The sequence below is a fragment of the Danio rerio genome, chromosome 15 (genome assembly GCF_049306965.1).
Source record: "Danio rerio strain Tuebingen ecotype United States chromosome 15, GRCz12tu, whole genome shotgun sequence".
NCBI lineage: Eukaryota > Metazoa > Chordata > Actinopteri > Cypriniformes > Danionidae > Danio > Danio rerio.
This window is the reverse complement of record NC_133190.1, coordinates 28,464,270-28,479,603: the sequence shown is the minus strand read 5'-3', so window position 1 is coordinate 28,479,603 and position 15,334 is coordinate 28,464,270. Positions and strand designations below refer to the sequence as shown.

The 15,334-nt window shown below is 36.3% G+C and overlaps 2 protein-coding genes across 5 annotated transcripts in view; both read left to right on the top strand.

Annotated features, from left to right (window-relative positions):
• Positions 1 to 15,334, top strand: part of tp53i13 (tumor protein p53 inducible protein 13) — a 732,349-nt gene that overhangs the window by 300,810 nt on the left and 416,205 nt on the right. The window lies entirely within an intron of this gene.
• dph1 (diphthamide biosynthesis 1) overlaps positions 1 to 15,334 on the top strand; it is a 178,700-nt gene that overhangs the window by 83,459 nt on the left and 79,907 nt on the right.

Below are 15,334 nucleotides of genomic sequence, written 5' to 3'. Positions count from 1 at the left end.
CCTGCTCACACAAGAAGAAAACCACTAAGCAGTTTTGAGGCCAGCTTTTCATCAAATGAGCAAAACACATACATGCTCATCTCACACACCCGCACACATTATCTCAGCCTCTGAGCTAGTCTGAGGGAAAAACCTCAATCCGCAGAGGCTCACAGCTGAACAATTAGAATATTTTTGCCTTTCATAAATCACTTTGACACCGGCAGTTCGGTTTCATGGCTAAAAAGGAGAAAGAGGCACAGAAGCTTTGCTAATATGGCTTTGCGGACAATATTTAGGGCTGTTTTGTGTTGTGGAGACTGTGCAGGTAATGTGATTTGTGTAGGTTGGTGTTCGTTGTGCTCCGTTTCATGGTTTAGCAGTAGTTAGTAATCTGCGGGGAAATGGGACTGGAATGTGGAACGTCCAAAGGGATGGCTTCTCTGTGATCACTAAGCCCTTTTAGTCTTTGTGTTAACTTAGTTCAGTGAGGTGAAAGACACACACACTCAGATTTACTGAAATAGGGGAATGTTGCAGGTTCTTGTGTTCAGGGTTTCATCTGTAACCTCAGCTTTAGTTCTTATAGTATTTGATGATTTGCACAGTAGCCCTAAAAAATTTGTCTATACTTACGTCATGCAGTAAATATTGAATATTGCTAACAAATAATGCTAGAATTTTATTTTCTGAGGCATCTGGTGTTGAAGTTATTTTTAGTGGATTTATCTTTCTAGTCAGATCTTATGGAATTCACACAGGTTTGGTTTCCATAAAACAAGTGCACTAGGTTTGATATTTTGCTAATACAAAGATACAGGTATGTACATTTTTTATCTAAATAATAAAATACTGGCCAACGTCTCATATTTACAGTAACTTAGGACAGTGCAGGGACGGGGTGCCCAAACTTTTTCTAATGTAGGGCCAAAAACCAGCCCAGAGGGCTGTGGGCCAAAGGTACATTAAAGTTTCCATGAGTTTCCATGAGTTATAAATAACTAGAAAACATTTCTTTACATTAAATTAACAAATGCAGTTTATGTTTTTTTTATAAAGGTTAAATGAAGTTATACAGCAAAAATAAAATCCCATTACTACAATGGAGTTCAATGCTGAATAATCTAAGCTGCACCAGCCTTTGACATGATCGGCTCGCTGATGTCTTGCGCATTGCCTGATATCCGTCAAGTGACAGTATTTAATTTTTTTTTTAAATCTGACTAAAGAAATTACAAAACAAACAAATAAGGTTACATTACACTCGAAATGACAATATTTGTCAGATATTAACCCCAACCACCAACCCATCACTCTCCCTCTCTTCTCAAATGGAATGGTGGGCCAAATCAATGGTTAAAATGGGCCAACTTTGGCCCATGTGCTCTAGTTTGGGCATCTCTGTTCTAGAGATATTTGGCTTTTTCATGTAATTTGTTTGTTGAAAATGATGTGTGTTATCAATTCATTTTTATTATTAATAATTAACTGAGTGTGCCTCACACAGGTGAGAAGGTTTTACAAACCACCTGTAGAAAACACAACTATTATTTCTTTGACACTTTAGCTGACACTTGCACCAGTTTTGCACATTTGCACCGGACACGTTCTTACAATCAGCACCAATAAAAAAACTGCATTTATGAAGTGTGCTTTATACAGGTGAGTGGGCTTCACAAACCACCTGTAGAAAAACAGTCACCTTGTTCTAAATGGTCTCATTGGTGTGTATGATGCACAGGCAGATGGGGAGAATCAGAAGAACCTTGATGAGAGAAAGGATGAGCAAATCAAATTTACCACAGCAAATATTTATTTACCAGATGAGCTCTCTTCCTCCATCTCTCTTTCTTTTTCTCTCTCTCCCTCCCTCCCTCTCTCTCTCTCTCTATACATATATATACATATAGGAAAAAACTCCCCTCCTACACTTACTTTAATTCTTTGAGCACTGACAGTTCCTTTGTATAATTAGCACTTCTTGTTTGTATTGCCTCTTTTTGTTGAATTGCAGAATACCTCCCCCTATGTAAGCCACTTTGGACAAAGGTGTTTACTAAATGACTAATTAAAAATTTAAATATTATCATCTTTAGTTGAAAAGTGTGCTTGCGCTAGCTTTCCTTAAAAGAACACCCTCTAATGCAAAAGAAAGAATTAAATGTATATTTAAGAATTAAAAGTATACCCAAGTAGGTAAATACTGTAAAAAGACAGTAATCTCCCAACCAGAATAGGTTTAAATAGTTGTCTAGCTACTATACAGTGTCTTTCTTAGGTTTATGGACAGAGGCCAGTGGGCAAATTTGGCCAGGATGACAGATGATTGTAATAACAAAGCCTCATTTTATTTTATTTTATGTCTGTTTTAGAGACATGTTACAGGTCTTTGATAAAAATCTAATTTTATTATTTTTTTTATGTTTCAGATTCACACTGTAAACACAGATTCAGTCTGTCTGTGACGATCATGATTAAAAAATCGCAGTATTATTCAAAAAATTCATGATAGGTTTCTTTTGCCCATATCGCACAGCTCTCATTCCCACGTGGTCTTCTGTCCAGGTACTGACCCAGCGCAGCCCTGCTTAGCTTCATGTGAGAGTTGCAAAGCGCAACTTCATGTAAATCTTGCTTAATATGGTAGGTCTATTCTGCAAATAAAAAATATACCATTTCCAAAGCTTTGTCCCAAAAACCTCCCCTCACATGATAGCAACTGGTCTAGCAATTGTTTCTTCTGTAACTTTATATGACTGCTACATCATGTCAGACTTCATGAGCCATGTTTGCATTCCATTGTGCACACATATCTACAATCGCATTTGAGTTTTCCGTTTAAAGAAAAATCAAAGATTTAAATGTCTAATCTTTGATGTCTGAATCATAAAGAGACAACTTGGCTCACATCTTCTGAAATACCCTTTTAGAACGACGATTATCGCTTCCCTCACTTCTCTGTTAGGCTGCCATATTCCAGACAATTAGCGGTCATAAAAAGCTCCTTTTATTTGATATCATTTGCTGTGGAATGCTTTAATTAAGTGGCCAGAGAGAATGATCTGTTTTTGTCCAGCGTTCACAAACAGGAGAGCTTTGAGCCAGCAGCCCCTCGCTCACGCTGAGCTTTGATGAAAGTCCTGTCAAAGCCGAGTAAAGATTTCACCTCTGAGAGACAGGAGGAATAGCTGGAAACGGATGGATTTGCTTCCAGACACAGCACACCTTAATGTTCATTAACTGAAAGAGTGAGAGACACACAGAGATGCTGACCGGTCCTGCAGGAGCGTGACTCTGTCTCACTGCGCTGCAATGACAGACAGACACATGAACTGCCTGCCTGTGGAGTTTATGAGAGTGTGTCTGGGAGAGACGCTAAACCGTTCAACAGCCGTCATGTTAGTCGTGTTGCCATGTAACGTTGGAAATTTCAAACCAAACACTGGTAATATTTAATTTTAAAAGCTATGGCTGGGGATAATAGTGCGCAGATAAACAGTAGCATTGTTTAAATGCAATGTGTTTAAGTCTTTTGGGGGGGTTTTGGGAGGTCATTTTAATTAGTTGAATGCTGATTTATTTCAAAATGATTAAAACAGTAGTGGCTGCACGGTTGCGCAGAGGGTAGCACATTCACCTCACAGCAAGGTCCTATTTCGAGGCTCAGCTGGGTCAGTTGGCGTTTCTGTATGGAGTTTGCATGTTTTCCCCGTGTTTGCTTGGGTTTCCTCCGGGTGCTCTTGTTTCCCCCACAGTCCAAAGATATGCGGTTTCTGTGGATTCGGTAGGCTAAATTGTCCGAAGTGTATGTGTGTGAATGAGTGTGTGTAAAAAGCGCATCATCGATGACGTAAGCATGCCCAGGCCCGAATGTAATGTGAGTGCGGGCGGTCGGGGGAGATGGGGGGACAAGCATGCTTTGGCCCGGTTCAAGGCGACTATACATAGTGCGAGTATGGTCTAACATCTGTAGCCTCAACAAAGATGAATTAGATTTAATTACTTGTATGATGAAGACTTTAGTGTTATTTTACATTTGATTATTCAATTTCTGTACCCAAGAACTATTAGGCTTTCAAGAACACCATAAAGCATTTTTTATTTCATGTCTACCTTTGCTACATTGTATTCTATTGTGCATGTAATTTAGTTTATTGTATTTTATGCAGATGCACTTCCCTACAAAATTGTCCCAATCAATCTAAAATTATGAATTCTTTCCACAGAGCTATTCTAGTCAGCTGGTGAACTTGCATTTATATTGCAATATGTACAGCAGAAAAACAATATCATATAGCAGTTTTTCAGTTACTCAGTCTTTTAGAATTGTACATTAAAAGTGGATTGAAACATAACATTATATATATGAACATATTCTGCCAAAATATACTTGAACATATTAAAAAAATATTTTGAAATCCAGTCAACATTCAGGATGGCAAAAGTTGACTGGACTAATATACAAAAATCCAATCGATATTACACTCTTTAGTTGTCATCAATATTTGGGCCATTTAAAAAAATAAATATTAGTTTTGAAGTAAATGTTAATTTTTTTTATTTATTTTTTAATCCTGTAGCTCAAAACGTTTATGCCAACATTATGATTTCCTGCTAGTAAACATAATATTTCACAATGAGACAAAAGAAAACAACATTTCGTACTTTAGATTATTTTATTGGAAATATTCGCTCTGTGTGAGAGCATCTTTGGCTCTGACTGTATTGTGCACAAGCTGGCTTGCTTCTGAGACACTAATTAACAGGCCCTGTTATTGAGATCACAGACATTTCTACATCTTAATTGCATCTTAATGACATTTCAGCTCAGATGCTGTAGCTGGAGCCAGATAGCATGACGAGGAGAGATACAGTGGATTTGATTTTGATGGAGGAAGAGCTGAGTTTCAGCATCCAGCAGACCATACTCCGGCCCTATCTGAAAGTGACTCCTCTGTCCTGCGGTCAACATTCTGCTAATCACCACTAAAACCCCTCATCTCACTCTCTCTGAGCCTCAGTCCCAGTGGAAGCATGAACCTGATCCACACTTATGCAGTGTAATTACAGCGTCAATCCCAGGTAGCGGGCACTATCTTGGTCTCACACAAGCGCCAGTAATCTGACGCTCTGAGTTTATTTTAATGTACTTCCGTTTTTCACCTGCAAGTCCTATTAGAAGGTGTTAATCGGATACACTGTGCAAATAAGGAAATCTGACAATGAGGTTTTGCAGGTTTTGTCACTGTGGGCTGTGGTTGTCAATGTTACTGGCCACAGATTTGCAGGCACTTCATATTTCCTGTCCAATTGTGGGCATTAATTTTTGTATTTAGGTGGCAAACATAAATCAAATGAACAGAAATTTAAAGTTAAATTTAAATGTGAAAGACTTTTAGTTCAATAATGAAATTAAGTAGCTGTATTTTGTATGTAGTATACAACATGTATATATTGCATTTAATTTTAATACTTTATTTAAATATAGAAATATCTACATTCATGTTTGGTATATAGTAATATTTCAAGACTTTAAATTTTTTAGTTCAAAGCATTTACAAGGTCAAGTTATGTCAATTTTTTTTATATCAGTGTTATACTACATTGTACTGTGTTTTTGTGTGATATAAGTCACACAGTGTTTGTCATTGAACTGCTTTGAGCACACATTCCAGAGTTACATATATTTTTTGACAAGATTTTGTATTGATGATTGGAGAGTTGGACCACTCTGGAAAGCCAAATGGGTTAAGGCAGGGGTCTCAAACTCCATTTACCTGGGGGCCGCAGGAGGCAAAGTCTGGGTGAGGCTGGGCAGCATAAGGGATTTCACAAAAAAAAAAGTCCTCAAATGTCATTATTAACAGTTTTAATTATTTCTTCTGAACATGAAGTGTCCTGAACATTAATAGAACATTGAGTAAAGATTATGAACAGTTCTTCTGAACATGGCATCTTTTGCCTACTTCTTGCTGCCAGAGACTTGACAGCGCTTCTTCTCACAAATCTGAACCACATTTGGCTTTAGAGCGGAAGCAGTTGAGACCCTCAGTATGGCTTGAAGATGATCATCATTAAGTCTAGACATGTACTTTGACTTATTGAAGTCCTAGGGAAAAAAGTGGGGGAACTCACTCAAAACTTCCATTCCCTCACCTAAAAAAAAGGCGTATATATGTATAAATAAAACACCCCCACCCCACTCCAGTCACATCAGTCTGAGCGCTCTCTCTCCCCGCTCCGCTGATTCTGTCAGTGTACAGCGGTCGGCGCGGGCCACAAAATATTGCACTGAGGGCCGCAAATGGCCCGCGGGCCGCGAGTTTGAGACCCCTGGGTTAAGGTCTGGACTCTGTGGTGGCCAATCCATTTGTTTAAAAAAAAAAAAAAATGTCTCATGCTTTGTGAACCCCTCTTTCACAATTTGAACCCAATGAATCCTGACACTAGCCCCTTTCTTAAAGTGATACCGGTAAATATCTGGAAAATTTCTGGAATGACTTTACTGGTTAATTTAAAAAGGTGCTGTTCACAAAGGCACGGACGTTCCGGAATTTTTCGGGAAAAGACTATTTACACATCCATTCCAAAATACCTGTAGATTCTGACATCATTAACCAGAAATGACCTCTAAACAGCTGCGGTTGTATTGTAAACAAAGAAGTGGTCGGGCTTTTGTTGATGATGATATCACTTTTATCATGCAGCTGCGTTGTCTCAGAGACATCCAAAGGCAGAAACGTGAACCGCAGCTTAATGTTTAGACATTTGACTACATTACAAATTCTGTGGATGGATAACTATTGTGAACAACTTTGATGAAAACATGGAGGTACACTTTTGCACTTTTCAAGATGTACATAATATGTGTGTGCTGGCACTCTTGCACTTCACGCGCCAAGCAACTGAAGCAGAGCTTAAAGGTAAAACAAACAGCGGCTTATTATAAGCATTTTATCAATCAATTTTTTACACAGAGTTGGCATTAGGAAGAATTGTAGGACCATTGTCTGACTAACATATAGCAGCTAAATGTGTCTGAAAAAATATTTAAAGGCTTTTTTTTTAATACACAGCACAGATGTGAATTCGTCTGATTGTTCTGATTGGCTCAAGTAGACGTCTCACGTCAGCGCGTTCAAGACGTGAACGCACTCTTGTCTGCAATTTTTATTCTGCGTTCACACGGCGCAGCATTCCGGCAAATTACCGGTAATGTCACAAGTTCTCTTCCCGGAAAATTTTCTGTAATTTTTCAAAAAGGTCGGTATGTGTGAAAGGGGCTATTGTCATCTTGTAATATGCCTGTGTCATTAGGGAAGACAAAATTCAACCCACTTGCTCATATTCTGGATTTCTGAACTATTTGCTTATTGAATTTTGTGCAGTAAAATAATATAAATTATTATGAATTTACTTGGAACTAGAGGATTTATCATATCCTCTGCCTTTCAGCTTCCACCTCCCCAGGCTTCTCTTCATCCATGTTTGATGTTTGACATGAGGAGCGGGATTGTGGTACAATGAGCTTTTAATGTTTCTGTCCTTCTGTTTTTAGCTCCGAATGCGATGCAATGACATTCATACATTTTTAAGCTTGACTTAAGTTTCCACTGTATTGTTCTAAACGGTCTCATTGGTGTGTATGATGTGTGTGCATGCACAGACCTACAGCAGATGGGCAGAATCAGAGGAACCTTGATGAGAGAAAGGATGAGCAAATCAAATTTACCACAGCAAATATTTATTTACCAGATGAGCTCTCTTCCTCCATCTCTCTTTCTTTTTCTCTCTCTCTCCCTCCCTCCCTCCCTCTCTCTCTCTCTTTCTCTCTCTCTCTCTCTCTCTCTCTCTCTCTGCTTTACAGCCTATGTCCTTCACATGAAAATAACTGTGTGTTTGGGGCACTAGGTTACAAAAGCAAGTCATGCATGAGACACATACGCAAAGAGTGTTTTATGAAGCAGAAGACGTGTGTGTGCAGTGCAGACACAGAAAGCCAGTGACTCATGAAAACTTGTCCAGATCTCACTTTATCCCCAAAAGCTATTATTTCTTTATTAAATACTGATTACAAAAAAATATTAATAATAAATTATTCCATACATATTTCATTTAAATATTAGGATTAACACCTGGAGTTTTGCCATCTTATTTTTTGGAGGTGCCAAATACAGCATACACAATGAAAATAAATAATAATGAACGCAAAGCAACAATATGCCTATCCATGAGTCAAATAAAACATCAGATTATACACTACAAAATAAACCAACAGCGGCAATCACTGTAAGCATATAAGTGACTACGTTAACTGTATGTAAAAGTAGTGCAGTTATGATGGTAAAAATTCTCAATTTTTAATAAATTGTAATCGATTAAAAAGTTTACATACACTATAAAAAAGGCACATAACCATTTTTTTAAATGTCTGATGTTAAATCATACTTAACGTTTACTGTTTTAGGTTCGTTAGGATTACCAAAATGATTTACATTTGCTAAATGCCAGAATAATAAAATATTTTTTTGGCTTTGGCTTTAAACTATAACTTGGGTTAAACAGTTTGAGTATCCTTCCACAATCTTCTCACAATAGTCTGAAGGAATTTTGGCTCATCCCTCCTGACTAAACTGGTGTAACTGTGTCAGATTTAGGCTATCTTGCCTGCACACACTTTTTCAGCTCTGCCCACAAATTTTTTATTAAAATTGAGATCAGGGCTTTGTGATGGCCACTCCAAAACATTCACTTTGTTGTCCTTAAAACACTTTTTAACTAATTTGGCAGAATGCTTAGGGTCATGGTCCATTTGGAAGACCCATTTGTGGCCAAGTTTAAATTTCCTGGCTATGTTACGTTACTATTTCTACATGATGTTTTTTCCTCATAATGTTATCTATTCTGTGAAGTGGACCAGTTCCTCCGGCAACAAAGCAGCCCCACAACTTGATGCTGCCACCCCCATACTTCACATTTGGGATGGTGTTCCGGCTTGGAAGCTTTCCCCTTTTTCCTCCAAATGTAACACTGGTCATTATGGCCTAACGGTAAATTGTAATCTGGCTTTTTTATAATGTTTTTGGAGTAATGGCTTCTTCCTTGCTGAGTGGCCTTTCAGCCCATGTCGGTATAGGACTTTTGTTCTGTGGTTAATACACACAGTTCGCTCCATGGCACATTCATCTCTGGGACACAGAATCCTTCTTCTTCCTGAGCGATATGATGGTCAGACATTCCCATGTTGTTTATAGTTGCGCAAATTTGTTTGAAGTGATGAACGTGAGTTGGATCTTCAGACATCTAAAAATTGTACCCAAAGAAGAAACTTTTCTTACTAATGTCTTGGCTGCTTCTTTTGATTTTCCCAAGTTGTCACACAAGGAACCAGTGTGTATATAAACATGTTTAAAACCAATATATCAATTTACCACAAGTTGTACCTCGAAATTATAGTTCTTATAATCGTAATGCTTCCATATTACATCTCATTTTGTTTTTGTAATTCCCACATTTCTCATTGATTTATTCTTATTAAATTCACGTGTTTCAGTTAAATGCATTACAATTAAATTTTAGTGTCATCAGTGCTGCAAACCTGTTGCCTTTTGGCAAGTTTTGCCATTTTGATTGCCAAAGATGTAATTTATGTGATTAATTTAGAATTAAATTTGTCAGCACAAGAGTGTTTTTTCCCCTTCGTTTAATTCGATATTTATTAGCCAATAAATCCAAAAAAGCCATTTTATACAGGCAGTCATATGCTAGACAATGCAGGGTCTTTCAGGGACCAGAAGACCACAGACAGTATACATCAGTTTAAAAGCTCTTTCAAATGCATTTGATTATTTTAGGGTAAAATTTTACTAGAACCAGCTTCAGAAATGATTTATAGCAAAAAAAAGACCCTATAATTCAAAATAAGGTGGCAATAAATGATCCTGTGCTGAACATGAAATGTAAAAACCAATGAAAGTGTCAGTTTGCAGCATTACATTTAGATCTGCTCATGTTGCATCATTATTTTTTTCCTCACGTTTATGGCTGTGTTCCACTTTGCTTTTAGATACTGGTTTGTAAACGTCCCTAAGCACTCTACATGCATAAGTTTAATATTCATCCCCCTTTGTGGACTGGATGATAGAAATATATATGGCCAAAACCTTGACCACTCTATTTTGACAGAGGGAATGGATCTTCTCATACATGCACTTCTGGATGCTTCATATGTAACAATGCAGCACAACTGGATGGATAGATTTTTATAGTGCAGGCATACCTAAACTATTAACTATTTATTTTTTTAATAACAAAAATAAAAATCTCTGCTTTGAAAACCATTGAAATGTAAATTGACCCTTTAATTAGACTAGTTTGAGCTTATTTTGACTTTGTCACCAGAAGTCTAATAATTTTGTCTTTAACTGTATTTTTTCTTATGTTATAATTCTTATTTTTTCTGTACTTTTGTCTTATACAGTATATTCTTTGAAATTATTAAACTCAACAGCTAGCTCTCTGCAACTCCCACATGGTTGCCCACTAAAGCCAAGCAGGGCTGTGCCCTGTCAGTACCTGGATGGGAGACCACATGGGGAAAACTAGGTTGCTGTTGGAAGTGGTGTTAGTGAGACCAGCAGGTGGTGCTCAACCTGTGGCCTGTGTGTGTCATAACACCCCAGTATATGGATGGAGACTCTATACTGCTCAGTGAACTCTTTCGGATGTGATGTTAAAACCCAGCTCTTGATTCTCTGTGGACACTAATAATCCCAGGATGTCCTTCGAAAAAGATTTTGCCCACTGGCCTCTGTCCATCCTGTCCATCTTAACCATCTCCATATCATAATTGGCTTCATCAGTCTGTCTCCTCTCCACCAACCAGCTGGTGTGTGGTGTGGCACAATATGCCATCACATCATGCAGGTGGATGCTGCGCAGTGGTGGTGGTTGAGGAGATCCCCCCAAAAATGTGTAAAGCACTTTGAGTGTCCAGAAAATCGCTATATAAAAGTAAGGAAGTAATAATAATAATAATAATAATAATGTCTGTAAATTTTTTTTGATGATTTCGGCTTCATTCCGACTTTAAATATAAAACTTAGTTGTGTGTTCACGTAAAACATTCTCCTCATTTTATTCTGTAAATTTCTATTGACGATTCTTCCAAATATAAATAGAATTTTTTTAAAATTTGTTTCTGGATAATATAATAGACATTATTAGATCTGTTTTTAAATGGCACAAAACCAATGTTTTAACTTCTGTAGTGATTTTTTTGTTTTGTTTCAACTGAATAACAAAGTAACATTGAATTGCGCAAATAAAAATAAATACAAATCAAAACTTCTGAAGAGAGTTTAAGATGTGAAAATTTGTTGAGTAAACTATGATTGTCCAACACGTCTCACGGCAAAACCTTTTAATGTAGTGGCTAAGTCGTATGATTTCTTACAATCTCATTTGTATAATTTGCTCATCCCCCCCAGTGGTTGGGTTTTGGGTGCCACGCATCCTTTTTAAAATTGTTAACTTTTATGATTGAACTCATACGAATTCGAACAAGTTAGCCACTAAACTGACAAAGCATAAAATAGTTAGCTTCTTCATGAGATCAGGCTGGACAACTAATGAAAATATTTTTGTTATTTGGCCCAATTTACAATAAAAAAGCCTAAATTGCAAAATTGTATACAATTTTTGTTCATTTTATCATACTTCTATAGAATAAAACTAATATTAATATCTTACTCAAACCCATACCTTATAAAAGATTTTTCAAGTGGTAATTTTCCCGTAGCATTAAGTAATTTATCCTTAAAGCAGTTAGTCAAGAATGCCACTTCAGATGGCACACTTTAGATAAATGACTACATAAACGTGAAGTAAAAAAAAAAAAAAGGCTATGTAGACCAAACAGGAAGTGGAAAAAGATTTCCCAACCTGTTGTTGGTAAGCAGTCCAGACAGAGCCATCAGCACAAACTGTACTGTGTGTCGAAGTTGTACTGGCCACTTTAAAGAGCTCAGTTTGAATTAGAGGTTAGAAGGTGAATCAGGTGGAAGGATTTAGAGGTCTGTGTGTGTGTGTGTGTGTGTGCAAAAAGAGAATATGTGCCTATGTTCTATTAATAATACCTGTCCTAAATATGTCTGCTCCCAGACAGCCGGCTTTCCATACAACAGCCTCTACTCTACTCTCTCTCTCTCTCTTTTTTTTTACTCTCTCTTTCTTCTCCTCGCATATTCATTCTGCCTCGTTTTTTCTCACTCATAATTTATGTGCTCCTGTCTCATGTTTATCCTGCATTTAAATTTTGCACAGAGGAGCGGCGGCAGCAGTGCGCCAGTCAATAGATGTGCTAACACTTAACGACCCCTGCCGAAGCAAACAAAAACAGATCGTTGGCTCTTCAAACAGCCCCTCTGAGATCCACCTCTCTCGGCAAGGCCTGTCGTTGTCCTACAAAGTGAAGGAAGGAAGCCAAGGACAGTATATATGGCAGTGTTTCTTAAGAGCTCTTTACTATAAATGTTCCACCGCTCTTTCCACCGCTCTTTTATTGGAAAAAAGTTCCATAAAAAAAATGTTCAAGAGTGTTTAGCAGATACTTAGAGATATTTCTTCTGTTAAACCGAAGAAAAATGTAGATACAGTGCCCAGCATAACAGAGTACACCTTATTTTGAAAATGAATATTTTATCAATTTCTCAGTGAATATAGGCAATTTTGGTGCATTTAAACAAAACAGATTTATTAAACAGATATATTTATAGTATTTTAGTCATTAAACATATTGAAAGATAATACAGGGTGTACTTACATATGTTTTCTTATAGTCATTAAGTTTATCACTTGCATTGATTTCATTTTTATGCTTTGCTTAAATTTTTTGAACACCATGCAAATCTTGGCTTAAATTTAAACTAGGAAATTTGCTGAAAAGGAAGCATCAATAAAAGAACTATACTTTAAAATGACAAAGCAATGTCTGTCACACTTTACAACAAAGATTCGTTTGTTAATGTTAGTTATATGGATAATACAATACGTGTACAGAATTGATCAAATCAGCATTTGCTAATGTATAAGTTAAATCCAGAGATGATCTTAATAACACTAGTTAATGTACTTCGAGTTAACAAGAACTAACTATGAACAACTTTATTTTCATGGAAAAACTTATTGCAGTTATTGCAGCATAGATTAACACTTACAAATTATAAATTATTGTATTTTATTTGTTTTAAGAAGACTGTAAATACTGCACATTTCACATGAAATGCATTAAGATGCTACAATTTATTTAAAGTAGACCTACTATGTCAAAATCTCTTTTATATTGGGTTTAAACTAGTTATATGGCAAAATAACTACACTTAAAAATGATTACTGCTGCTTGTTCAAACTACCTGTTTAAAATGAGCTAAAACAACACCATTCTTGTCATTTCTTTGACAAATTTATTTGTTTTGTGTTCAGCACCTAAATTTGTAAGCTATTAAGTTAACTTAAGTATTTTGTGTTGGTAAAACATGAAGGAATTGTGTTGGTCCAACTACCTAGTTAAGGATTTTGTAGATTTGTAGGATTGAATTAAGAGAGGGAAATGTTGATAATAAAAATAATCGTAGGTGTTTAAAGTTAATTGAAAGATTTGCTAGAGTTTAAACTTCGCTTTAGTTTGAAGATTTAGAAGAGTTTCATGTAATTCTTTGAGTTTTGAGATGACCACCTTGCAGAAGCACTCATGCTTTGAATGTTGGCAGCTTAATTAGCAAAAAGTTTAGCAGTTTAGTAGTTTGTTGCTTTGCTCAGTGAGCAATAACTATCCTAAAATTAGTTCTGAGATCAGTCTCAATCAACTGTAAATGTAACTTATGAATTATGCTTAAAAATGGCTCTTTAAATTAATTTAGGATAACTTCAAATAAAACTAAAATACTTTGAAATGTACAACACACATTAGACATACATGATATTATCAAAACTTTGAGTTTAAGTTAACAAAAAAAAAAAAAATTGAAACTTTTATTTGATCAAATCATGTTGGACCAACTCAATTGCATTTAATGTATAATTCTTTTTTCTTTTTTTTTTTGGTGCTAAAAAATTAATTAAATGGAAATCTACGGAATAAAATCTGTCATAAATTTTTTGTGCGTAAATAAAATTCACGCATCTGTAATAATAAAATGTAAGGGAAAACGTAACCTACTCTTAACTTTAGGAGGGTACAATTCCATAATCTGGGATTAGAACAGACACAAATACAACATTTTCTTTGTCTGTTTGTAAATTACTTATAGATTTACAGTGGGTGTACTTTACAAACACGAAATACAGTTTCACCACGGACACGACAATCTGATTACGAGTACAAAAGCAACACTCCACTGTCAAAATTACATCATCGCTGTCAGAGGCATTAGTAAACAAGACAAGTCGATGACAAACAGTGCACCTTGTTTGATGAGATCCTGATTCCTGCTCCTACACACCATTTAAAAAAATCTTCATGACAGCATTTTTTATTTCGCACAAATCCTGCCCTCATTTAAATAGTTAGTTATTTGTTGAGTGTTGACTGACATTTTCTCTTTGAAGATGTCATCAGAGGTGGAAAGTCATGCCCATTCATGGCGATCTCTTCCTCATTAGCATACAACGTTAGTCTTGTTTTTAAATCTGCTGTTATGCTGACACATAGGCATTTGTTGCTCCACCCTCTCTTGAACAGAGGGATGGAAGAACAAACTCATTGAATTCGAGGCTACCGTCTTTAAAAGGGCACAATAAGGATCAAAAGGGGCCATTTCAAAGAGATATAAAACATTATATGTGGTGTATTTTGAGCTGAAACTTATTTTTACATCTTGTAAAAAGTGTATAATAGGTTCCCTTTAAAATAGTTAAGAAATAGACATAGAAAATAATACATGTGAAAATATTCTTAATTTTGTATTTCATTTATTTTATTTACTTTTATCTTTTGTGCAGTTGTTTACTACCAATGTAATCAGACAAATCTGCAAAAATCTTTTGCATTACCCTAGCAAATGGCATTCCAATGTGAAGGTCAAGAAAGCTTTTTTTTTTTCAAGTTTTCTTTACATCACTTGGTTATGAAACGTTAAGTATGTTAAGTACCCATGGCTTATGAAGATGGTGATGGGTTAAGGATTAGCACTTGCAAAATTTCAACCTCTAACCTTTCGGCCTCCAGCATACATTGTGCATTTGTTGGACAGACGGTATGCAACCATAGCTATTAACCTCAGCATGGAAAAAAGTGACCCTTTGCTACCATAAGTGAACATTTATGTTAATAGTAGCCCATTGCTCTGTTGTCTCT